The 26,589-nt window shown below is 38.7% G+C and overlaps 1 protein-coding gene across 7 annotated transcripts in view; it reads right to left on the reverse strand.

The window, feature by feature from the left end:
• Positions 1–26,589, reverse strand: part of tnca (tenascin Ca) — an 84,255-nt gene that overhangs the window by 46,578 nt on the left and 11,088 nt on the right. For 2 of the 7 annotated variants that reach the window (XM_033646809.2, XM_033646810.2), the window contains exon 1: positions 3,111–3,444. The gene's annotated coding sequence lies outside the window, so the exon portion shown is untranslated. Of the gene's footprint in view, positions 1–3,110; positions 3,447–26,589 lie in introns of those variants that run through there. The other 5 variants (XM_033646807.2, XM_033646806.2, XM_033646808.2 and 2 more) reach the window with 5 other exon arrangements.

The raw sequence follows: 26,589 nt of genomic DNA on the forward strand, positions 1-26,589 counted from the left end.
ATCCTGAAGTGGTCCTTTAAGAATAATAAACCTGAGCTTTATGTGTTCCCGCGTGAGTCTCAACAGGATGCAGACTTCAGTTTCAATTTGCAATTATGGGGTCTCTCCTCAATCAAGGAGAAAAAGCTTGAATATTTGTAATAAGATACTTTTTAGATTTTTTTGGAGCAGAAACAATTAATGGATCTATAGAAAATTAAACTATTTTGATAATTGGTGACTCGTTTCAGTCAGTTTTCAAGCAAAACATCTCCTGATTCCAGCTTCTCAGATGTCATGGTCTGCTGCTTGTCTCTGTCATATGTGTTAGTGAACTGAATATCCTCCAGTTTTGACAAATCATTCTACCTAAATATGCCACCTTGGCCTCTGGGAAATTATGAAGTACATTTTTTCAGAAATTATCACATTTCATTGACAGAATGGTTGATTAATAGGTCCCCTGTGGAGTTTTCCTACAAACAAACAAAAGTGTAAAGTGTATTTCCTTCTTCATTAAACATTTGTGAAGCTGGTATTTAAATTACCTAACATTCAGCATCGTTTACAACCATGTTCAGTAGCTTCCAGTCTTCTTTCCTGCTTTTGTCGGCACATTGCAGCACCTCTTGGCGTGTTACTGCCACCTATTGATCAGTAGAATAAAGTGACACCACTGGTGGGACTGTGTATCGCGTTACCTACATGAGATTAACAAAACAAGGACCCCCTCATAGAAATAGTTCCATTATACCACCAGAGGTCTAAACCTCCACAGGGAGCCTCTAACGTGCTGAGAAAATAATCTAATAAATTATGGATACTGACAATAGTTGTTACTTGCAGCCCTTGTCCACAGCTTTGATACTCATTGTAAAGCAGCTAGTTTTTGCTCATCATACATATGTGCATTTAATGCTGTGTAGGATATCAGAAGATAGCCCTCGACTGGTTAATGACCAAGCAAATAAGAGCAGATTTTAATTAGCTGAGAATTCCACTACTTACAAAACAGCCATCTGTGTTCAGTCCCCTTCATAACCGACACACCTGATTCTAGACACTCTGGCAGATTTACAATGTTAAAGAGCAAACGCTGACCCAGTTAGAGCTGACACAGAACCTGCACCCTTACATAACCATATACATATATTCATTTGAGTATTCTGTACAGTACATGATGTAAACAGTGACTTAATTTAGTTTGTCTGATTTAGGAAAAAGAGAGATGAGACACTCAAATGAACGTTGTTTTTTTTTAACAAAGCCACATGAGCTCTCAGTGTCACTCTGGTTACACAAGCTACACCTCTGCAGCTCAAATGACCCTGAAATCTAACACATTTTACATAAAATGCAAAGGCGTGTGATGAGTTATGATCAACCCCTGGCTCTTTGTGTAGAGGTCACACAGAGGAAAACAGTGTGGGATGAGCCCTGGGGGAGCTCCAACCACTAAATCAGCTGTCCCCACGACAGAGGTTTGTTTCACTGGGTTCATCCACATGCACATTAATATTCCACTATTATTCAGAATATGACAATTTTCTGAATTTGATACAGATCTTGTGAACAGAATATTCCGTTTGCATATTTAAAATTAGGCCTTATTCTGAATGTAGCATTGAGATATGTTGGATATGCTGATATTATCCAGGTTTAAGGGGCATTCTTTGGACATGAATAAGGCAGCAGAATATGCGTTTCAACTGGAGTCAGCTAGCCAACACTTTGCAATGCTGGGGTAGAGATGCGTGCCCAAAAGAAAAGCCAACATTTCTGGTCAGAGGGAGAAACATGCCTCCTTCTAAACATTATGAAAGTCTTGTATATCAGCAGGTTTTTGGATATGTGCAAATATCGCAACGCCAACCCTTTCAGGAAGCTGTTTAAAGGAATGAAAGACAGAGGCTCTGTTTGCATGGTCATACAAGTTCCCCACTGGTGAATAAGTTTTAAAAAATCGGATTTGATGCAAAAAAAGCAAAATGACACAAGCGACTCCAACTGTTCCACTTCACCATATTTTGACTTGATACACAACATGTTGGGGCATTGGCCACTGTCAAACACATCCGAGAATGGCGTCAACTTAAGTTATATGCAGCTGCATGGAAAGAGGAATATTAGTAGAATATTAATTTCCATTCGTTGTGTAAACAGTTTAGTAGGCATATCATCTTTTTCAGAATAATGGCAAAAAACTAAATATTTTGTGAGACACCCCTGTCACTCTGCTGCACAGACACATCCCAAGATTCCCAGCACATAAAAAGAGAGGCTGTAAAACATCCTGCACTGAATAGCTGTCGATGGGAAATGATGTGCATTTAGATTCCAGTTGTAAAATAAAACAAAAGGTTTGAGTTCTACAGTACATCAGAGGAACTGAATGATTATAATCTTCATGAGTTGAAACATCCAGAAGTTAAAACAACCGTAAGCCAGACGTTGATTTCAATTAAGCAGAGCTAATGGACTGAATGGATGAGGTAGTTTTCTTTCTCCTTGCCCACACTGGCAAATCCTGCCACTCACTTTTCCCTTTAATTTAATCTCCATGATGGAAAAATGACACACAATGAAAACTGAATTGCATTGCCGAAGGTAACGTGATGAATCATCAGGCTGCAAAGCCTCACCAGACTGAAGGATACTTACACTAACCCTTCATGCACAAACACACACACAGATGGACAGTTTTTATTTTTGGAGTATTGATGTACAACCTGACAAAAAATTGAGAGACTCTTTTTTGGCAAGAAGCATGCTGGCTGCTGGCGCCTTCTCTACTAAGATGATCAAAGCTTCCACATGTTAACTCCCTCAGCCCTCATCACCATCTCTGATCCTGCATTGGCTGCTATGTGTGTCTGACTGAGGAAGAAGTTGCAGCATACACCAAGAATGTAGTTCCAATGAGCTATAATCAATGTCTTCTGGTGTTGGAGTAACCTGCGCTAGAAAGAAATCTGCAGCTAAAGAAAGGCAAAAGAAGAGAAAGCTAACTAATGCTGTAAATGCCTTTATTTTGAAGAAAATTATTCAAAAAAAGCCATAGAAAAGAGAATTGTTTTTTTGTCACAAGATCTAAATTTCTCTCAGAGATACACATGAATAAATCATCTTACCTGTACAGATGCTATCTACTTGTCACAAGCCCATGCAGGTAAGATGAGGCACTCCTCCAAGTCTCCACACTTCATTGAAGCAAAGAAAAATGATGCTTTGCTCTGTTGTGTCACTGTTCCGTCTTGCAGCCTCTCCAGCAAGGTGGCAGCTCTGTCTGTCTGTCTGTCAGCCCTCCCTCAGCCAGCTTCCTTATCTTCCCTCACCGTTCACAGCTCAGGCTGGAGTTCAGCTCCTTCACTGACAGAGAGAGAGTGAGTCAAAATCACACAGAGAGAGGGAGAGAGTGGGAGTAAATGTCTTTTAAAGTGTTGAGGAGTAGTTTAGGTCAGACCCCCATTGCTTAAACTCCAACCCTTAAATAGCCGTCATTTTCCCTCCCTCCACAGCCCTTCTTCCCTCCCTCTGCTGAAACTAATAGATGCAGAGCTGGGCTGCTGCCTTTAAATGAGATGCCAGTGTTACTGGGAGTCATGACAGAGCAAGCGGTGCTTGTGGTTGTGCAGGAAAATTAGAGGGGAAAGCCGGGAATGAGAGGAAAGTGAAGTCACAATGTAGACAGCAGACAGACGCTTCCCCTTCAACCATATTAACTTCGCAATAATGATTTATGATTGTCTCCTAAAGAAATAAAGAATAATCTTTTTGCAATTTACTCAATATAGTATATCTACGGAAATCCCCTTCTCGATCATTCATCATTACCATGCCTTTTTTCCATACTTATTACTTATTTCCCACTCTAATCCCTCACAGTGTGAATGTTTCTGTAGCCCTGTCACAGTGATGGATACCTACAGCAGCTGAAACACATTTTATAATGCATGCAAAGCGCTCTTCATTGAATAAATCTGTGGCATATTTCCTGATTGAAGAGTTCCAGTAATTATCCAGTTGATGATGCATAAATAAAAATGACTAAAAAGTGGATGGTTAACAGTGAAGCCAATCTGTAATTCCTGCAGGAAATGTTTCCTTGCTCAGACACAGTTATTTCTTCTGCAGACACGGTTACATTCTCATACATTTAACAGACGGGATGAGCAGGAAACAGATTTTTAACTGTTAGCGTCCAGCCAGCTTGGATTAAAATGAAAGCAAGCTGCAAAGGAGTACGTGATTTCAGTCATTCCCAAACCTGAATGTTAAACTACAAGACTACTGGGGAAGCAGGCAGCATGTCACCATACGGACGCAGTCGCCACACAGTTTGATCCTATTAATATGATTAGATGAGGATAAGGCTTAAATCTTTAAAGTGAGTCTGTGAGGCTGCTTAAGATGTTTACAACATGCTTGTTTACTGTTTGTTGTGAATGCAAAGTGTCAAACACCTTTAGATTGAGCCAGGATCATGCAGATTTTTATTACTGATTAATTAGCAGATGTTTTTTGTTAAATTGATAAATCATTTGGTTTATAAAATGTCAGAGACTTGTTGAGAATTGTCCATCTCAATTTCGTAAAATACAAAATAGCATTTTCAATCGTTTGTTTTGTCCAACTAACAGTCCCACACCAAAAGATAATCAATGTATTATCACATAAGATAAAAAAAGTAGGAAAAAAATTAGCTTAAAAAAAAAAAGACTTCATCAATTAATCAACCAACTGCTGACCTGGCGACATTTGCAGCGTCAGTTCTTAGATGTGTGATTTGAAGTGTATCCATTCAACTTTTTTGCATTTAAGGAAGTTCAAATAATATCAAAACATGACATATATTAAATGCACCATATGGAGGCTACTGTACATTTACACTTCACTGTTTCATACAACAAATACAAGACTGCTGGAGGTTTTTCCTTCAGCATGGTGGACAGGACAAGCATGGGGAAAAAAATGATAAAAATAAGTACAGGGAAAATAAGCTTAAAAGGGGCCCATGAATTAGGACTGGACAAGATATCATCTTAGATTTTGGATATCCTATTATAAGTGTTGTCTTTTCCTGGTTTTAAAAGCTGCATTACAATAAAGTGATGCAATTTTCTGAACTTACCAGACTGTTCTAGCTGTTCTATTATTTGTCTTTACCCAGTATTGTATCCACCTATTATCCACATCACTGATAATAAAATATCAAAAATCTCATTACATAAATATTTTGTGAAAGCACAAACAGTCAACCATATACAATTGTTGTAATATTGATATCGAGGTATTTGGTTAAAAATGTTGTGATATTTGATTTTCTCCTTATTGCCCTGCCCTACACTGAAAAAGAGATACCCACTCACAACCACCATTCGGAAAGTTAGGGCTGTTTCTTCATTCCTTTCATTTTGATGATTGTCTATTCATAGTTTGGTCCGCTGGCACAGAGGCAACTGGATTGCTTTCAGTTTTCCTCAGAGCCTTGCTACAACCACAGTAGTGGTAGAAGGAGTGGTGGATACTTCCATTATTACACTATCTGGCATTACTGCTACTGGTGATAGTAACCACAAAGAACTAACACTGATACTCCTTATTACTGGGGATAGCTACCGATAGCTATCAGAGAAAACAGAAAGGGCTATCCTCTTCCTGTTTTGGCTGTGCAATGACTGAAGTACTTCCTCTATGCCGTAAATTGAGCCCTCATTTTCCCAGGAAATCATTCCTGGTGGGAACAGTACAGAATTGCAATATAAAAGTGAGGCTTACAGGGAACCAATCTAAATGAAGATGCCATTATTCTATAGCCAATAGTGCAATCAACATTTACTTCATAATGACAAGTTAAAGCAAAAAACGTGTCCATTGCCCCTTTAAAATTTCAGAAATAACTGAGAAAGCATTAAAAGATAAGCTGATTTGACAAATTGCCTGATCTTTCCAACCAACACTCTAAATTAGGGTTGAGCGTTTTGATAATAGATACTGTGTGACAGTAGAAATGTGTTCACTGGTAGAGATTTAGTAATACCATTTCTACTGCTGGAGCTATTCAGGACAGGACAGGCCCCCAGGAAGACCGCCAGACTTTGAAGCCAATTTGATATAGTGGCTTCAAAGTCAAGCGATGTGTAACTACTCTTTCCAGGTCTGTCCCGTGATGCCAAGGGGCCTAACAAGAGTTTTTCCCCATACACTTAAACTGTAAATCAGTGGATACATTTTTTCGAGCTCACAACTCCCACGAAATGACTTGTTTCACTATTAGAATTTGATCCACTCAGTCCGATAATATTTGGAAAGTCTAAAGGAGCTGCACGAATACATCATTTTATTTCCATTCAAGTCAAGAGAGGGCTACCCAGAAGAAGTCAGACTGTCCGGCAGAAGTTAGCCAATGGAATGAATGAATGAATGAATGAATGAATGAATGAATGAATGAATGAATATTTATTTTCGTGTCTGGACATTTACATGACCCATCCCACATGGGATTATACAGACACATTAAATACAACAAAACAAACATTCTGGCTCATTGGACAGCACAACATCTATACATAAGCCTCACACAAATAAATCATACTCCAGGATATATACCAACTTATCAACACAGCCACCTAACCATAAAACAAAACACAGATCCAAAGATACAAAACAAAACAAAAGAAAAGCAGAGTTCTATTAGTACCAGACATAAATAAATACATAATTCTTCCAATTCATAAACTAATAATATATATCCTGTATCCAGACAAATAAACAAAATTTAAATAAATCAAGATAAGATTTGAGACATTTATCTGTTATAGGTTATTTTCTTCTCCTCTCCCATGCTTTGAAAATAAATTCAGCAAAGGCAAAGACATTATCAAAAAGATATTCAATTAAATCTCCATCCTCCATACTAGATGAATCAAAATCAGGAGCAGAAACACTTCTAAACAAAACTTGTTGTAAATCATGGTATAAAGGACAATATAGGATAAAATGAATTTCATTCTCCACCTCACTCAATTCACAATATTAACAGATTCTGTCCTCTTCAGTTACACCTCTGTATCTTCCAGTTTCAATATGTAGTGGTAATATACCACATCTTAACTGTGCACACAGTGACCTCTTACTTTTAGACAAATTATACTTAACATATTTTTCATATTTATAATCTTTTTTAAGTTCTCAGTTTTGGTTTTGCAGGATTTCTACTGCCCATGACTGCGTGTGTTTAGTCCTGATTTGTTTTTTCAACTCCTCTACCTTTACAGCTCCCATTTTAAAGTAATCAACTTCAAGTCCACATTCACCTAGTACATCAAATATTTCTGAGACCCATTCTCCTCCAACAGAAAAATCCTAGAGAAACATTTTACTGGCAACCCTGTTGGTTGGTAAATCCAATAACCTGTTCCATAATCTCACCATACTAACTTTCCATCTCATTTCACAAGAATCCCACCCCATATCTCCATTAAATGCCAAAACAGGTGCATATTTATGAAGACCTAGAAAGAATCGAATTGCTCGATAATGAACGTGTATGTTCTTTTGAAACCCTTTGAACCCCCAAATACCTGACATATAATCTAGAACAGGACACACACATGTTTGATACAGTTTTGAATATGTAGAGTAACCCATATCTTTCAGCATTTTGGTTTTACCTATAATACCTCCCAACGCTCTACTTGCTGAGTCTGCTAGAACTGACGAACCTAGTAAAAAAGACATACTTTCATCTAAAAAGAAACCAAGATACTTACAAGCTACAAGAGACAGTGGAAGTCTCTAGTGGGCTTGCCCTATATGGGCCTAACGACACAGAAGAGCTGGATAATTCAGTCAAACTTTTTTGGCCTCATGCACTGCTGTGCAACCTTCATATAAATGAATACTGTATCCAGTTCTCCTTATACATCCATGGGGCAGGCTATGTAACAAATCAAGGATGGAGTCTCATATCTTGTGATTATTGCATAATTCTTGGTGATCTCATGAATCCATCTGCCTCATATGTGATTTGGGCAGACACAGAAGAGGAAAGTAAAGGTGTAAATGCAGAAACTTGTAAAAGTTATTGTTCTCAAGAACCCTAAAGCTTCCACTTTGAAAGAATTCTTTTTAAGTCAAATGTTGTCTCAGATGAGGCAGGTGTTTTTTGTTTGTATGTTAGTTCCAAATAAAAGATGACAATCATTGAATGTGACAAAGTACGGTATGGTTATCACAATATATACCATTGCTGTGATATACAATCACAAATACCCTGACAGAAGATTCTGACCATATCATCCATCCCTACTCCAGATCCCAAATATTTTTGATTTACTATCAAATGGGACAAAAAATGGCAGCAAACCCTCATGTTCACTTGAAAATAACAATTAATTGACTTTCAAGACCGACCAGTTAATTCATTGCTTAATTGTTTCAGGTCTGATGAAAATCAGTGTTTGATAATAAATAACCACTGATTTGTTTTGCCATTTGTAATTATTTTTCTGAATATACAAATGCATTATTATTATGGCCTCAGTTTGTCAACAAAATGTTAAATGTGTATCTAAAGATATTACCTGCATTTCTGCATTCTTAAAGAAAAACAAATTCCAATCAAAAATGTTAGATCTGGCCTTGTTTTTAGGAACTGACAGGAAAGAGTAACATCAAACTAAAACAACAAATCCTGACTAATCTAACGGCACAAAACAGCTAAGTAGATTTGTCACCTTTCATTGGTCGTGTGGTCGGTTAGGTAAACCAGGCAACAAAGACAATAACTGTCTGTGCCTCAAGATCTTGTATTACAGGACAGGAAATATATGCATGTCTGAAACAGAGTTCAAGTACGTGGTGAGGAGGGTCCACTCACAGAGGCAGAGGATAAACTCATAAAATCTGTCACCATTCTTTAAATCAAATCTTTCCCTCAGTCTCAGAAGACCCCAGGGTTCAGCTCTGAAGAATGAGACAATGTGTGTGGAACCAAGTAAATAGGTCACACTGTGGCCCCCTTTTAATTTAAGACTCCACATGTGTTTCACATGAACTACACACACTGCAATATAGCTCATGGGGCTCAGGCACACACCATAGAACATTTGCAAGTTATTGCTACTGCAGCTATAAACAAAATGGAAGTTATGATTACAAGGCAATCTGAAGAATGTGTAACACCGCTGGAACAAAAGCACTTATGTAACAATGTCTGCTACTTAACAACACTAATAGTCTACAGCTGCTCACACTGACAATGTAATCATGCTGATGTTTAGCAGGTAGCCTATAATGTTAACCATATTCACCATCTTAGCTTAGCCTGTTAGCATGCTGACATCCGTACGAAACACAAGTACAGCTGAGACTGATTGAAATGTCACTTTCGCAGGTCAAAGTGTTGGAAAGATTAAAATTTTGACCTAACAATGGCACTGTCTAAACAGTTATTGGCTGTCAAGACATTTTACTCCAAACCACAAATGTCAACCAGCTGGTGGCGCTCAGGGCCTGAATTTCAGTGTGGGACTGCTGGTATTGCGCATAATTTCATCAATTCATGCATATCTAGTACTTTTTTGCCAGTGATGTCAACTTTAACAACGTTAATCCTCAGGTTCCTCAAACGTAAAAAGTAACGGTTAGTGAGGAAAAGCTGCAGTCTAAAGACATGTTTTAGGATAACTGGACCAGAATATATCTGTGGCTCCAACTTAACAATGCTGAGATGAGGTGCTCAATTCGTAAAATGTGCAGTGACGTGCTTTTTACCAGCCAATGTTACAAGTGTCAACTTTAAGTGGCCATTCAGATGGCGTTTCTCATACAACAGGGAAATGGAAAGAGTCGAGCATGGAGACAAGAGAGAGGGGGCCACATAGAGACAGACTAAGGACACTAATGGGTTTATTTATACTCAACATTAGATACAGAGACGGATGGAGCCTTCTGTCTGTACTTGTGCACATTTTCTGAAAGCTTACGGATGAAAAGGAGTAGTACCACTGGAGATCTTGGATGCAGTGTAGTGTAGTTCAAGCAAGATGCAACCATCAGAGACAACAAAGAAATTTAAATAATGGAGAGGACCAGAGCTAATATAGTGAAAAGAATTCCCGAGCTGCATGTCGGGATGTATGGCTGCACAGACCACTGCCATCTACAATGCTGCCTTTATTTTAAAGGTATAATTTTCTAACCCTTTCCACTGTTGTTACGTTTGTTGTTGTGTGAAACTTTTGGCCATGCCCACTAGTGCCACCTATTGGCTGTATCTATGCTATTTAAAGGATGCATGTAAGTATGACGGCAGTGACATTTACATTGTAACAGATGTTGATGATTTTCATACGTAAAAGGAGTATAAATAAGCATTGATGCAGCTCAAAGAGATGAGCACTAGAGAGGAGGAGAAAGAGACAAAAAAAAATTACAGCAATGTGAAGATTAGTATAGTATAGTGCAGCATAGTTTAGAGAATCCCAAGAAAGCAACAAAATACAATCTGAGGTACGAATAGGACAAGCTAGTAGTAAGTGTAGAACTCCCCAAAAATAGTGTTTAAATATCCCCCCCCCCCTCCCCCCCCAAGTCAGGGGAACACCAGTGTCAATACAATTGATCCTCTGGGGAACATAAATGTCTAAATAATAGTTGCACCCAGAAAATAGTTGAGGTATTTCAGTCTTGCAATCATTACAGCCTCACTGCCTGCATGGCTAAAATGTGAGGTAATAAAGGTAAAAACATATAAAAGTCAAACACATTTGTGAGTAAAATCTGCCAAACAGATGGCTCATACCAAAACCATCCTCTAATCTCAAACACAAGAGCACCTGTGTTGGTTTAACAAAGTAGGTGTTACAGATACAGATCTTCCCCAACTTAAAGCCCCAGTTCTTTATTTTGAGCTTTGATTCATAACCAGATACAGACATATGCAAGTCCAGTGAAATAATAATGTGGATTTCAGTCTGAACATGGTTAAAGCTTCAGCACAGCAGAAAGAAATGAAAGGTTTAAGAACACTTCAAATAAACAGAAACTAGAATTACTGCCTCACGGTTATATGCCTCTGTGAACCAGTCAAGTTGCAGTTACAGTTTACATCCATGTCTGTCCGGGGTCATTTGTGGCCATGATAGTTCACAATGCTTAAAGTGTTGCTGTAAAGAAGCTGCATATTCTAAAATGGGGATTCTTCACACATATCCTCAACGTGGCAGCTTAGAATATCACTACAATAAGCACAGCTTCAAGGTGGACATCCAATTGTCACCACTTCAGTATCTGACCAAATGTCTTCCCTTCTGTTATAACATTGAATAATGGCCAGAAAAGTGCTTTTGCAGAACATTATGATGTCACAGCGAAGCTGACTTTTGACATTTTGGATGTAAAATGTCACCATTTCATTATCCTTTGACACTGATGTGAAATTCTGTCATAATTAACGTATGAATTCTAGAGTTATGGCCAAAACATGTTTGGTGAGGTCACAGTCACCTTTGACCACAAAATTCGAATCAGTACATCTTTGAGTCCAGGGGATGCTTGAGCCAAATTTGAAGAAATCTCCTCAAGGTGTCCTTGAGATATTGCGTACTCGAGAATGAGATGGATGCGAGGTCACAGTGACCTTTGACAACCATAATCTTATCGGTTCGTCGTTGAGTCCAAGTGAACTTTTATTTCCCCAAATTAAAAAAAAAAAAAATCCTCTCAAGGCGTTCTTGAGATATCACCTTCACAAGACTGGGACGGACAGACGAACATACATACATACATAAGCATGGACCGACAACCCGTTAACATACAGTACAACAAACAACCCGAGACCATGAAATGGTAAGAAACAGTTATAACTTTATACTTGAAAGACATTCGCTCACAAGTTATTCAGTTCATTAAAATGTTTTTTGAAAAGACTGCATGGGATTCTTTTTAAAAAATGAAAAGATTAAGTTTTCTTTTTACATGCACTACAATAAATGTGTCCCCTTGCTTTGACAGCTTGTCTAAGACTACACATTTATTGGTAGTTTACACAGTTTATACACCTTGGTAGAAATTACAGCCGTGTCTTCCAGTCCATACAGTTGTGCTGACATGCTCCTTGGTCCAGTCCTCTGTAATCTCAACAGGCTGAAACTGGTATTAAGAAAAGCAAAGTGTCTCCAGTCTGACCTTTGGACAGGGTTGTAATCATAGAGCTCAATAGCTCATGGTTATTTTGGTCTCAACTGTTTACCTAAAATGAACCGTAAGGTCAGCAAATGTTTAACTTTTTCAAACATGAATAAAAAGTGAGAAAACTTGACCATTAAACATTTTTTTTATTAATAAACAATTTATCAGTTTATATGTACAAAATACTATGTTTATATGTAACAACGTGGAAAATGTTGAAGTATTAAATTGCCATATGACTAATTACATTGCCAAAAATAAAGACTTGTACAATGAAATAGTCATTTTTATATAGACATGGATTAAGGTGAAACATTTACATGGTTACTAACAGAATGTTTAATTATGAAGCTCTAGGATTACTGGGTGGCTTTAAAGTAGGAGGTAAATGTACCGTCTGATCTTTTCAAGTTAAAGAGTACAAAACTAAGGTGAAGAAAGAATGGAAACCAGTCTGACTTGCAAATAAACTTTCAGTGTTTTGTGTTGTAAAAGCAGCTGAAAATATTGAATAGTCTTTAGTTTCTATATTAGTTTTGATAAGTGGGGAAGGTTTTTGTTTCACGTTTCTTCTAAAAATGAATCGATAGAATTGCACATGCAGTTCCTATAATTAAAATGTGTTATCACCCTTTAGTGAAAGATGCCACCAAGGACTCCCAGTCTTTCCAGATTTCCAGAACATTCAATTACCTCACTGTGAAAGAAACTATTTACTTTAACTTCATACAGTTAATGTCTGCGCTGTGTTAAAATTTTAAGTTGACCGAATTTGAGAAGACTAGTTAAGGTAATTTTGTACGGATTCAATTTGTCTTTTTGTTAAAGTTAAAACAAATTCTTTTGGGGTTGCTTTGGGTGTCCCTCATGCTGTGTTCACACTATAAGCAACACAGCAACAGACTATAAGTCATTTTCAATAGATGCCACTGACATGAAGCTACAAACTGATGCCACACACTTGTCACTGCAGACGGTCATGACATGCTACAAATCAAAAAAATTTCAGCACTCCAATGACTGGTAAAGCATCAACAAGTCATATGTTTGTTTCTAGCTGTATTAATGTATTATTTAGCTAAGTTCGCTGGTGTTGTGCTAGCTTTCTGTGCATGGCGGTGCAACAGGGTCAATTCAATTCAATTTTATTTATAAAGCCCAATATCACAAATTACAATTTGCCTCAGAGGAATTTACAGCATACGACATCCCTCTGTCCTTGGACCCTTGGAAATGTCATTAAAATATGGCTCGGACATTGATCATAGTACAGATATTTTTTAGGGATGCACCGAATACATTCGGCCGAACATTGCAAAAAAACACACATTCGGTATTCGGTGGAATAAGTGAAAAGCAAGGCCAAATAATAGCAGCGTGTTTTGATAACGCAATCAAACAGCATGTGGTGATGGACGGAGTAAAATGTCGGCAGTGTGGCGATATTTTACTCCGTCCGTCACCGCACTCGCATTTGCAACTAAAAATAGTTTTGTGCGAGCAAAATAAATCATTCAGCACGCTGTGTGAGTACAGATTTCAACCAGCAGCAGAAACGAAAGGCGAATCCCGCCGGTTGTGGGTTGAACGGGGGTCACAGACACAGACAGGAATACGTATTCCTGTCAAATACGGCGGCCATAGTGCTCCGCGGCGCAAGATAACGGCTTACCGGTGACGGAGAAGTCCGGCTCCAATAATGTCCTCTTCTTGGCGTCATGACTGCCCAAAAGTACCTGGACAGCCGAGCCATGGCAGCACACAGGTACGTGACGTGTCAGAAGAGAAACGAGCTGTTCACATTTCTCTCTTTGTGGCAGGTAACGGCCCACAAACCTCACCGCACTTTAGGGACTGTTCTTTACTTATGAAGAGACTGTTCTTTACTTGTCAGGGGAGGAGGGTGGCTGGTTGATTCTTATTTTATTTATTTATTTTATTTTGATCCCCCCTATGTTAATCACTTATTGATGCTGTTTTTGAAGTATGAATAAGTCAATAAGTAATTTATTCCATTGAAATATCATTGATGTACTATAGAAAAGTGATTTATCTTTTTATAAATGACAAAAGGCACATCTGCCTCATTTTCGCTGTGGTATCATGATACTACTCAGAACCCTTTCATTGGTATCACACAGTGGGATCCAATTTTGGTACCGTGACAACACTAATCTGGAGGGGGTTCATCTGCAAAAACTAATGAAAAACTAAACAACGGTATTCGGTATTCGGTACTCGGTACTCGGTTTTCGGCCAAGTGTTAAATTTTATTCGGCTTCTGCCACACATTTTCATTTCGGTGCATCCCTAATATTTTTTGACAAGATAAAAACTTTAGATGATGTTCAGTCAAGGTGCTTCATGGCAAGTAGGAGACACATACAAACCCATGACTACATACTACATTGACGAGCACTTAGCAACACTTCAATGGCAATCAGACGATAATATAGCTAGTCACGCTGTTGTGTTGTCGTTGGTAGTTTGAACACAGCATTAGGACTCATTCATACTCCATTGTTGTACAAAAATAGATACATTTGTTTCAAATGTTGTAAACGTCATTGTCCTCACACCTCCATGTGTCCTTTGTGATGAAATAGATACAGCCAATAGATGGCACCAGGGGACAGAGTCAAGAGTTCCAGAACAAAAAAGGCCTCGTGGAGGAGGTGGCAATATTGTACGTTTTAATAGAGGCAGCATTGTAGATAGCACCCTGTAACGCTATTGAATACATGCGTCATGTAAACAAAAAATTATTTTTACTGTATTACTCAATTCTGTCATTTTTTGAATGACATTGTCATGTCCAATGGTTGTGTCCTGTCCCCATGATTTCCGGTGGTAGGCTGCTGCTCCGTTTCGTCTATATATGTAAGCATTCAGAAAATGTGCAAAAATATATATAATATATATATATTCAATGTAAAACAATAAAAATGAAAACTTCCAAGGGGGAGTTGGATACTTTTGATACTTTTGGCTAATCTGATGGCTTAAACCCAAACAGAATCACAGTCTGAGATCATATTGTTTCATAACTGTTTCCCTCTGACTTTTAGATTGTGTGTTTTATTTTCCAGTGTGGGGTCACCAGATTTATTACCAACAAACTGTCAGTATCTCATAAACACAGCAGCAACACAGCAAGAAGCTACTTCTTAAATGACCTCATCAGTTTTAATGATCCACTATAAACCCGTGACACTTGCAAGACACTTGTTAGAAACTATATCTGCCAACAATTTGTTTCATGATCACAGCTGGTTGTGAAATAATGACAGTGAGCTACAAGCTTACAAGTTGTACACGTACATGACTTAACATAAAGTACAATTCTGAGGTACTTTGGTGCTACTTTGTATTTCTACTCCGATACATTTCAGAGACAAATATTGTACTTTTTACTCCACTACATTTATCTAATGGCTTAACTTACTTTGCAGATTCATAGTGACATTATAGATTAAGATAAAACTTTATTGATCCCTGGGCGGGAATTCTCTACCCAGCAGTGTATACAGCAAATAAAATGAGTAAAAAATAAATAAACAATAATAACAAATAAATTAAAGTGATGAACACATAATGCATCAATAATTATGATCCAGGAATTTAATATATAATGGCCTGTTTTGCATAGTGAGTACTTTTACTCTTGGAACTTTAAGTATATTACTTATGTATTTTCACTTAAGTAAGATTTTGAGTGCTTGACTTGTATTTCTACACTGTGGTACTACTACCTTCTCTGAACTAGAAGATCTGAGTACATCTTCCACCACAGAAACCTCAAAATACTGTACTGTACTATAACATCTAATCATGTTGAAAATATCAACGACAATAAAACAACTGTGGTACAGGCAAAAAAGACAGAAAGATGGAGAGCCATGCATCCTCATATGCGGTGTTACATCCTCATCAGTCTGACTGAGTCAGCTACAGGCCATGTGCTGACACTGAGCAGACCAGAGATGTCACAGCTCACACAAACATGAACTAATATGGCTCTGAAGGCCTCGCAAAATCCTCTCAGGTCGCTCCCGGTTCTCGCCAGCACATCTGCTGAGAGCCTCTGATTGCATTCACAGTTAAGAGCGGCTTCAACCAAAATCACAGACGGCAAACTCTGCATGGGGATCGCTCCCCTTTGTTGTCTCAGTGTGGTAGCTCTAATGAGCTTGTGCGCTTTACAGATTAGAGGATCTGCGCTTGCAGGCATTAGTTTAGGGATTACAGTGACACTAGTGAATGATCCGTACTGAATGTGACCCTCTGTTAACAGCTGTGTTTGGCTGGGTTGAGTTAGAGCTTCATCAACCACAGGGTGCGATATCCTTAATAAGATCAGTGATCAGTCATTCCCCACTGCAGTTAATGTCAGAGTGATGAGAAGGATTACAGAGCTGCTTTCATCTTTCATAAAGCAGACACATATAATTTGTATTTCAAATGCATTACATAAGGCCAGTAGTCAGCTGCATTCAGTGGGGCTTGACTCACTAATATGTACCCACTTTTGTGAAGTTAGCTGATACTTTCTGTGGAGATGACATCAATTCAAAGTTTTTGTGAAGTTTAAAGTTACATGTTCATTGATGCAAGACAACGGTTCTGTTCACAACTGCATAATAACATATTCATAATAAGCATGGGGTAAAATTAAGCATGTAATGTGTTTCATCTGCATAGTATGTGGATTTTGTGTACGTGGAAAATGCCCAGAACACCAGATTAGCTAGAACTTCTAAGAATAACATGTGAGCCTACTGAATGTCAAATTATTTTTCCAATGATGGCAATACCATGACCTGCCCTTCTCTCCCTCTGACTGGCTAGTACCCATAGCCTTTGTTGGCTGGGTTGACTGGGTCTAACAAGAGTCAGATTGGTTAGGGTTAGGGTAACAATTTCAGTGTAAGCCAATCAGAAGCAGAGTAAGTCAAAGTACGGCGGGACATGCCATTGCCATCATAGGAAAAAAACACTTGCTTACTGGACATACACAGCCACCCCAAAATGCATTGCAGCTCATCAGATTGTCCAGTGGCCAAAGAAATGAAATGATGGTGAGAGCTGTCAAGGTACACTTAAGGAGAAAGCATGGAGAGTTCACATATATATATAAGTTCTGTAAAAAACACATTAACAGTAAATGTTTATATAATACAAGAAATATTAAATTAAGTGGAAGATGTAATGCTGATTTACATTTCTCATTAACTATTTTCATTCAAACCTAGCTTGGACCGAAAAACTTGTGATGTCATGTCATACAGTGATGTAATTGATGCAGTCATGTGATGCAGAGAGGACGTATACTTCAGTGGAAAAAGTGGGATAATGGCATATTTTCATTAATTTAGTACGCAGAATGCATTACACATTGATGAAGTATATAGTATGTGGCACATCAGCATGCAATTTCTATGCTCACATCCTGGCTTTAGGGATGGCATGTATATTTACCTGCGGAAAAATTAGCTTGAACTTATCAGTGAATCATTTGTGAGGGTTTTTTCCAAAAATGACCAAAACTTCACTTACTTTCATCTTCTCAAATCTGAATATTGTTCACCTTTCTAGGTGTCATCATATCTTACTAAGTAGACTATCTTTGGATTTGGACCAGAGAAGCAAATTGGAAAAGTAATTTCGGGCATTTTTCAACACTTTATAATATTTTTATTGACTGATAAATGTTCTAATGGAAAAAAGTAATTGTCAAATTAATTGTTAATTACAATATTGTGAAGCAATACTTCCAACAAAGGATAAAAATCCATTCAGTTTGCAGGTTATTTAATTCAATGAACTTCTTTTGGGATGGCATGTTTACATGTGCTACACATTAGCATGTTTAGCAAGTATAAAATTTACCAAGTTCACCATCTTAGTTTAGCATTTTACCATGCCAGTATTGGCAAATACACAATAAACAAGAAGTACAGCTGAGGCTGATGGGAATGTCTTTAGTTAAGCAGGTATTTGGTCACAAACCAAAGTGTTGGAAAAAGTGAAAATTGACCTAATGATGGCTCTAAAAAAAAGTTACTGTAAGGAATCGGGATGGTTTTTACAGTTCATCCTGAGGGAAACATGAATTTGTGTACGAAAATATCATGGCAATCCATCCAATAGTTTATGTGACACTTCACTTATAGGAACTGCATGAAATTCAGAGTATGAGTTGTCTGGACATGGTTCTCAACATGGAGGTGGTTACTCCATTACAATGGAGTGTGGCATACATGCATTAACAATCACACATATCCTGACCATCTCACCCCTACAAATCACAGAGAGATGATAACTGAGATAACAACAAACACATGACATGGATAGACTTCATTCTCAGGTCAGGATGCTATTACTCCACAGTATCTTATATTAAATAGTGGATTGCTGTTATATAATGCTGTGAATGTTGCATACAAAGCCTTTAAAAATAACAAATGTCAACCTCATGGGGGCGCAAGAGGAAAAGCCAGGGGATCACCAAAGTCAGTTGATTCATCCTCTGGGTAGCATGAATTTTCAACCTGGTCTCACTCCAAAGTTGTCAGTTAACGGCGCTTAGGCAGTGACTTTTGGCATCAGACACAGACAAAAAAAGCTGCCCTTTGACATTGGCGTGATATGCAGCCTGTCGCCCTTATTGTGTAACACTGCCCGGCAGTGTCAGGGGAAACGTGGCAGGATGACAGTGTAAGTTAAGGGGGGCGAAAGTCTGAGTAGGAGGGATTGTGGATGGGTCCAACATACACCGACTTTCAACTGGGAGGCTAGTGTTCACTTCCTGTATGACTGTAAAGCCAAACCCTGTTCTTTTTTCTAAACCTAACCATGTGCTTTTGTTGCCTAAGCCCAACTACATGTGTGTGTTGGCCAAACGTAACCACATGTGTTTGTTGTTAGAGGGGAAAAAACATCATTTGGCGTTGTTGTGCCAACATAGTGCATTTATTTTGAAAGAGACTGTATGGAAACTGTACACTTCCTGTGAAAAGAGAAGTGTATTTTGAAAGCAGACAATGCATATAACAGCCTGAAGTTGACACAGCGTACCAGAAATGCAACTGACACACCCAGGGTACCTTGCACGTCATATGTTGACATGGAAAGTCCATAACCAAACATCAATATGTGACAATGTTGGAGTGAGAATGTGTTGGAATGTTTGTACAAAATTTAATGTCTATAAATGTAATAATTGTTGAGCTATTTCAGTTTGGACCAAAGTGATGGCTAACAAATATATTATCTTAATTCATACTAGATAAGGACTCCACATAAAAATGTTCCAATAACATCATGACTACTTTTTTGAACAGCTCAACAGATTCAGAACATTGCCCCGACATTCAAACTACAAAAGGAACATGTGTCTCCTGTTGTAGTCGACACAATCCAATTTGTTGAGTTAATGGTCTTACTGAGTTGGAGGGGAAATTATCAGTGTCAATTAAAACAGACAAAGAAAAATAAAAGACATGCATCGACTACATTAGGAGAGTCTTTTGTTCAGGCTGCATGCTCCAGTGAACTCAGTGTTGTAAAATGAAGATGCTCAGAGGTTATTAAGCACACAAAGAGTGTCCTGAAATGAAGAGAGACAACTGAGCAGTAGATCTAATCTGCCTCAGACAGAAGTTTTACATAAACCCATTACCTCTGACTCCATTTGCTGTGATATCTTAATGAAAAATAACTTGATAATCTTTACAGAAAACAATGATGGATTTAATAGTTCCTTTTTTTCAATCTCAAGTCTACAGTATCCCAAATATTGCCACAATTACACAGAAGCTTGCCAACCCAAAAAGACAGTGGAAACATGCATTTTCCCCTCAACAAATCTTCTTAGCTGTTTAGAACAAGTGATGCACAGTGTCCAAAAATACATCAACAGAGTCCTGATAGACAAAAAAAATCCAGCAGAATAAAGCTGTGAATGTTTCAACTCAGATATCGCGTTTATGCCAACGTCTCTTTTGGTGTTTACATCACTGCATTAAACTGTAATCCTCTCTCGGGTGTTGATGACATTCATGCCAACTGCAATCCTGCTGCGTCTCTGTTTCTGTTTGGAATATTGCTATGTAACAACTCAGCTTCTAACTGTTAAGTAACAGCAATATTATAATATTGAGCAATATTTCAATATCTCTGAATGAATTAAACAAGTGTTTCAAAATTTTTTGGTGTGTGACCCTTTAAAGCAAAGTGATTTATAATGCAAGCCTTTGGGAGATCCTTATAAACTTAGGGTATACCTGAATTTTGTTGTGTTACAACAGGAAATACCCCAATAGCCTTATAATTTGATAATAATAATAACAACAACAACAGCAAGTGAGCTTTGGAAGTAGCCTTATATACATAATGAGGAGAACATTTACAATAAATGTGTCTGTCAAGTCATAAAATGCTCACATACAGGGCATATACTTGCAAATATTTAGTTTCAGTTTCTACAATATGCACACAGCTGCAAAAGAAGGTAATACATGCAAGAATTATACTTCCTTTTGCAAAACAGTACTATCCATGTAGAAGACAGGCTTGAATAGTAGTAGAGGACTAGATCTTTACAGCAAAATGCATCTACATTTAAACTTGTAAAGCTTCTGTATTTTCAGAATGGGTGTGATCTTGCTAGAAGTTACAGTAGATACAAATTTGCAGATCATATAATGATGTAAAGCTGGAGGGATAACATCCACTAACATCTGGCTTTTGTATTTAATGGAAAATGTTACAATCCCATGACAAAAAAATGACAATCAGCTAAGGCTCCAATTGGCTTTTATCAGCTGTGATGGAAATACGACACCCGCGTAGGGATATATATATATATATACATATACACATATATATATATATATATATATATACATATGGGTTATATATATATATATATATATATATATATATATATATATATACAGTACAGGCCAAAAGTTTGGACACACCTTCTCATTCAATGCGTTTTCTTTATTTTCATGACTATTTACATTGTAGATTCTCACTGAAGGCATCAAAACTATGAATGAACACATGTGGAGTTATGTACTTAACAAAAAAAGGTGAAATAACTGAAAACATGTTTTATATTCTAGTTTCTTCAAAATAGCCACCCTTTGCTCTGATTACTGCTTTGCACACTCTTGGCATTCTCTCGATGAGCTTCAAGAGGTAGTCACCTGAAATGGTTTCCACTTCACAAGTGTGCCTTATCAGGGTTAATTAGTGGAATTTCTTGCTTTATCAATGGGGTTGGGACCATCAGTTGTGTTGTGCAGAAGTCAGGTTAATACACAGCCGACAGCCCTATTGGACAACTGTTAAAATTCATATTATGGCAAGAACCAATCAGCTAACTAAAGAAAAACGAGTGGCCATCATTACTTTAAGAAATGAAGGTCAGTCAGTCCGGAAAATTGCAAAAACTTTAAATGTGTCCCCAAGTGGAGTCGCAAAAACCATCAAGCGCTACAACGAAACTGGCACACATGAGGACCGACCCAGGAAAGGAAGACCAAGAGTCACCTCTGCTTCTGAGGATAAGTTCATCCGAGTCACCAGCCTCAGAAATGGCAAGTTAACAGCAGCTCAGATCAGAGACCAGATGAATGCCACATAGAGTTCTAGCAGCAGACCCATCTCTAAAACAACTGTTAAGAGGAGACTGCGTGAATCAGGCCTTCATGGTCAAATAGCTGCTAGGAAACCACTGCTAAGGAGAGGCAACAAGCAGAAGAGATTTGTTTGGGCCAAGAAACACAAGGAATGGACATTAGACCAGTGGAAATCTGTGCTTTGGTCTGATGAGTCCAAATTTGAGATCTTTGGTTCCAACTGCCGTGTCTTTGTGAGACGCAGAAAAGGTGAACGGATGGATTCCACATGCCTGGTTCCCACTGTGAAGCATGGAGGAGGAGGTGTGATGGTGTGGGGGTGTTTTGCTGGTGACACTGTTGGGGATTTATTCAAAATTGAAGGCACACTGAACCAGCATGACTACCACAGCATCCTGTAGCGACATGCCATCCCATCCGGTTTGCGTTTAGTTGGACGATCATTTATTTTTCAACAGGACAATGACCCCAAACACACCTCCAGGCTGTGTAAGGGCTATTTGACCAAGAAGGAGAGTGATGGAGTGCTGCGGCAGATGACCTGGCCACCACAGTCACCGGACCTGAACCCAATCGAGATGGTTTGGGACCGCAGAGTGAAGGCAAAGGGGCCAACAAGTGCTAAACACCTCTGGGAACTCCTTCAAGACTGTTGGAAAACCATTTCAGGTGACTACCTCTTGAAGCTCATGGAGAGAATGCCAAGAGTGTGCAAAGCAGTAATCAGAGCAAAGGGTGGCTATTTTGAAGAAACTAGAATATAAAACATGTTTTCAGTTATTTCACCTTTTTTTGTTAAGTACATAACTCCACATGTGTTCATTCATAGTTTTGATGCCTTCAGTGAGAATCTACAATGTAAATAGTCATGAAAATAAAGAAAACGCATTGAATGAGAAGGTGTGTCCAAACTTTTGGCCTGTACTGTGTATATATATATATATATATATATATATATATATATATATATATATATATATATAAAAAGAAGAACCCACCACCATTTTCCCTGGCCTACATGTTGCTTTCTACTGTTCACTAAGCTGTTTTCCAGTCTGTCTGTGACATGGAGTGTGACACACCAGAAAAAAACACAACAAAACTGTAGAGCCATGTAGGTCTACTGGCAATGGGAATTTGTAACGGTTCTCCTGCACACAGATGATAATTACAGTGGACAAGGGATATAGTAGTATTTATCTATTCCAGCACCCTTGCTCTCTGCACCATTTCACTACCGGATTACTGTTTTCAATCTCCTGTGGTGTTGTTTTAAATACAATGTATGAATATACAGATAATTTTTATATAAATTTATATCTTTACAAAGTGGTTCAATAATAGTTCTACCTTTGTTCAACTATGTTCTTTTTGTTTAAGCTATGCATCTGTTTCCATGTATGTACACAGAGCAGCAAAAACCAGAGTCAAATTCTTTGTATGTGCACACACTTACTTGGCCATTAGAGCTAACTCTGACCTGTATCACAATTCAAAAAATAATAATAATAATACTAAAAAAGTATCAAGATCAAAAATTACTACCAGCCAATATATCATTATCAGCCAAATATTAATACTACTATCAGCCTTAAAACCCAGCATGGAACAGGCCGTAATATGATGTACTCTATCTTTTGTATCTAAAGACACGAATAACTAAAATTACAGGGTGGACATCTTCCTGGCAGCCAACAGAAATCCTCCTCTTCACTTCATTCATGCACTGCTGATTCTACTGTGTAGGCAGCTTAATATTGTGGCTTCAAACATGTCATTTGTGCCTTCAAAAGTTATGGCATACAGCCGAAATCAGTCCTGGATAAGTTATAACACTGGTACTCTCTGCTGAGCTGCAGGGCCTCCCCGATTTCCAGGCCTGCCTCATTCCATCCAGCTGACATTTCCCCCACTGTGGGAGATGGCTGCTCTTCACAGAGGCCACTCAGTCTGGCCTGAGTTAGCAGCTACTCAGCGCTTTCATGCACACAGCTGCAGGAACTCTGCGGTCTCCTCTTGGACAAGAACATATGGAAAATGTGTGGGAGCATGAAGTGATCGTTCTCACTCCTGTGACGTCTTTTACTGTGAGGTCCGTGCTTTTTTACCATGTGAGAAATAGTCTAATAAAAATCCCTGCGGCCAATCTATATAGAAATTTCCTTATCTGGGGCTGACTTCTAAGATTTACCAAGACAAACTCAATTTTTGAGTAAATACTAACAGTAAATATGGCTAAGTGGAGTGAAATACTGCAGCACTAACACACACCAACTGCACCACATTCAACTGAGAACAGTTGGAAGTAAATTATTTCGTCTGATGTGCAGATGAGCCGTCCAGCCATCAATACCTGTCAACACTGGCTCTGCTGTATTGAGGGCATAAAGTGTACACCCAGCCTAAAATAAATATATCATGTACATACTGCGTATTTCAAACTAGCTGTCAGGTCACATTGAGGCAGCACAGCCAACCATTTCTCTGACAGGAAGGACAGGGGTGTCTGCAACTGATCATTATCTTTTGGAGATCCTTTTATGTCCGATAAAAGAAAGTTGGGGACACATAAATGAGATGTTCTGTCAGATGAGATGAATGAAATTTGGCTCATCTGTGTGATTAACAATGGAAACTAAACCCTTTATGTAATGTGGCAAACATTACATGGCGATGATATTTTGCAGTTGCTGTCCATCTGCAGGAAAGACATCGACTTCACACATCATCTGCATCACCATCACAACATCACTCAAAGTTACTAATGTACTACAAATTCATACACTAAAGTCACTGGAGCCAAACTGAGCCACGCATTTATGACGACTTGGAAACATGACAGCATGTCTGGCCTCTGCACTGTACTATACTTTAGTGCCAAGGAAACAATTACTGGGAACTTCTGACTGAGAAAAGCCATTGTTATAATCCATAATGCTGTACAGGCGCAGGTGGAGTTCAGCACTCCACTTTACTAATGTTAGCCTGGGTCTCTGGATGATGGGTACAAAGTAACCACAGGATCTTTCACTGTTGTCATGCAAAGCTAATTACAGTAGATTCTCAAATAGAGCAGTTATTTACCTCAACTGCAGAGGGTTACAGCAAGGCTGTGTGTTAACTTTGTTTTGCACATAGCACTGATGCTACAGAAGCTGAACGTGTAATTAGGTTCATTTTGTCTACTCAAAATAGATTGAGCGTGTAAAGTTTCCTGGAGGCGTGACCAGCCTGGCAATCCAACAAATTTGCCAGGCTGGTCACGGGGTGGGGGTGGGGGGCTTTCATGCTGTCACACACCTGGGACACTCTCCTCCAAAGAACACCGGGCAGCGGGGGGCGTGACCAGCCTGGCAAATTTGTCAGATTGCCAGGCTGGTCACGCCTCCGGGATACTACCAGCTGATAAAGACACGTCATGATACACGTCAGATGACGTTTCTGAAGAAGACTGAAGTGACAGTCGAAACATGTCAAGGTAAAATTACATCTCCTTAAAAACTCATTGTCTGGTAAAAAGAAACTTTCTACGCTCAGAAGCTGAACGTTTTGTACAGTGTCTTGTACAGTTTAACACACAAGTTTAAAAGTATTAAGTCAGTCCACTGCAGTTTATTATTCAAATTCTGTGTTGGGGGGAGTTTAAAAAGTCATGCTGGGATATAGGCTACATGTGAAGAACACAAGTTATGAGAGAGAGAGAGAGAGAGAGAGAGTACATTCTGCATTCTATAAACACATCAGTCGCCTGCATCCAGGTGCTGTTTCACCCTCACACAATAATGATCAAGAACAACAGCGATGTGCTATCAATCACCTCATACGCAAGCACACAAACCCTCACTGCAAACAAACCAGCCCATTCTCATTCCAAACTTGCCAAATACTGCCACTTTGTCAGTGATTTTGGCGTCAGACACAGATGCAAAAAGGCGCCTTCCGTGGTGTTATACTATACTGCCGGGTAGCATCAGTTTAAATAACTCAGCCCTGTGGCGTATCATACGGTACAATAGCTGCCTGCGTGAGTTTATGACACCATCAAATGGCGTCAGTTTGTAATACCACTGCTGACAACGTAAAAGTCCCTATAGGGCGAGCAGGAGGGGAGGCGGATGATCCAACAAACCCAGACTTTCACCTGGGAGCTGGGTGTTTGCTTCCCCTGTGAATGTAGAGCCAAACCATTATGTTTTTTTCTAAACATAACTACATGCTCTTGTTGTACAAGGAATTAAATGTAAATACAAGGTGGAGGAGGATACCTAGCAATTCACATGTAGACATAAAAGTACATTGACAAAGTGGCGATATATGACAAGTTGGAATGAGAACATGTTGAACAAAAAAGCAGCTGTCTCATACACATGCTGCGTAAAGCTGTTTAGTGGGGCTGTCTGTGAGGCGTTGCTACAGTCTATGAATCAGATCCACCCCTTGCCCATCCAGAGCTCCACCTTCTCGTCCAAGTATGGTTCCTTCTGGCCCTAAAAAGCCAAGGTGCTGACAGCTGAAATCCCAAACTTGAGGCTTCAAAACAGCAATCCGCAAACCAACGGGTGACTATGTTCCCATATGGTATTTAAATACTGTAGCTACTGCCAACTTGTGGCACCTGTATGGTAATACAAAAATCATGTACATCGTCCAGGCGTCCACTGTGCTCTAAAGGCTAGGGTCTGCCTTTTCAAATGCCATCAACATAACTTAAATAGGAAAGTGCAAAAGTTGATCCTTCTCTTCAGTTTATTCATCTGCTGTCGAT

The sequence above is a fragment of the Epinephelus lanceolatus genome, chromosome 19 (assembly GCF_041903045.1).
Source record: "Epinephelus lanceolatus isolate andai-2023 chromosome 19, ASM4190304v1, whole genome shotgun sequence".
NCBI classification, from domain to species: Eukaryota; Metazoa; Chordata; class Actinopteri; order Perciformes; family Serranidae; genus Epinephelus; species Epinephelus lanceolatus.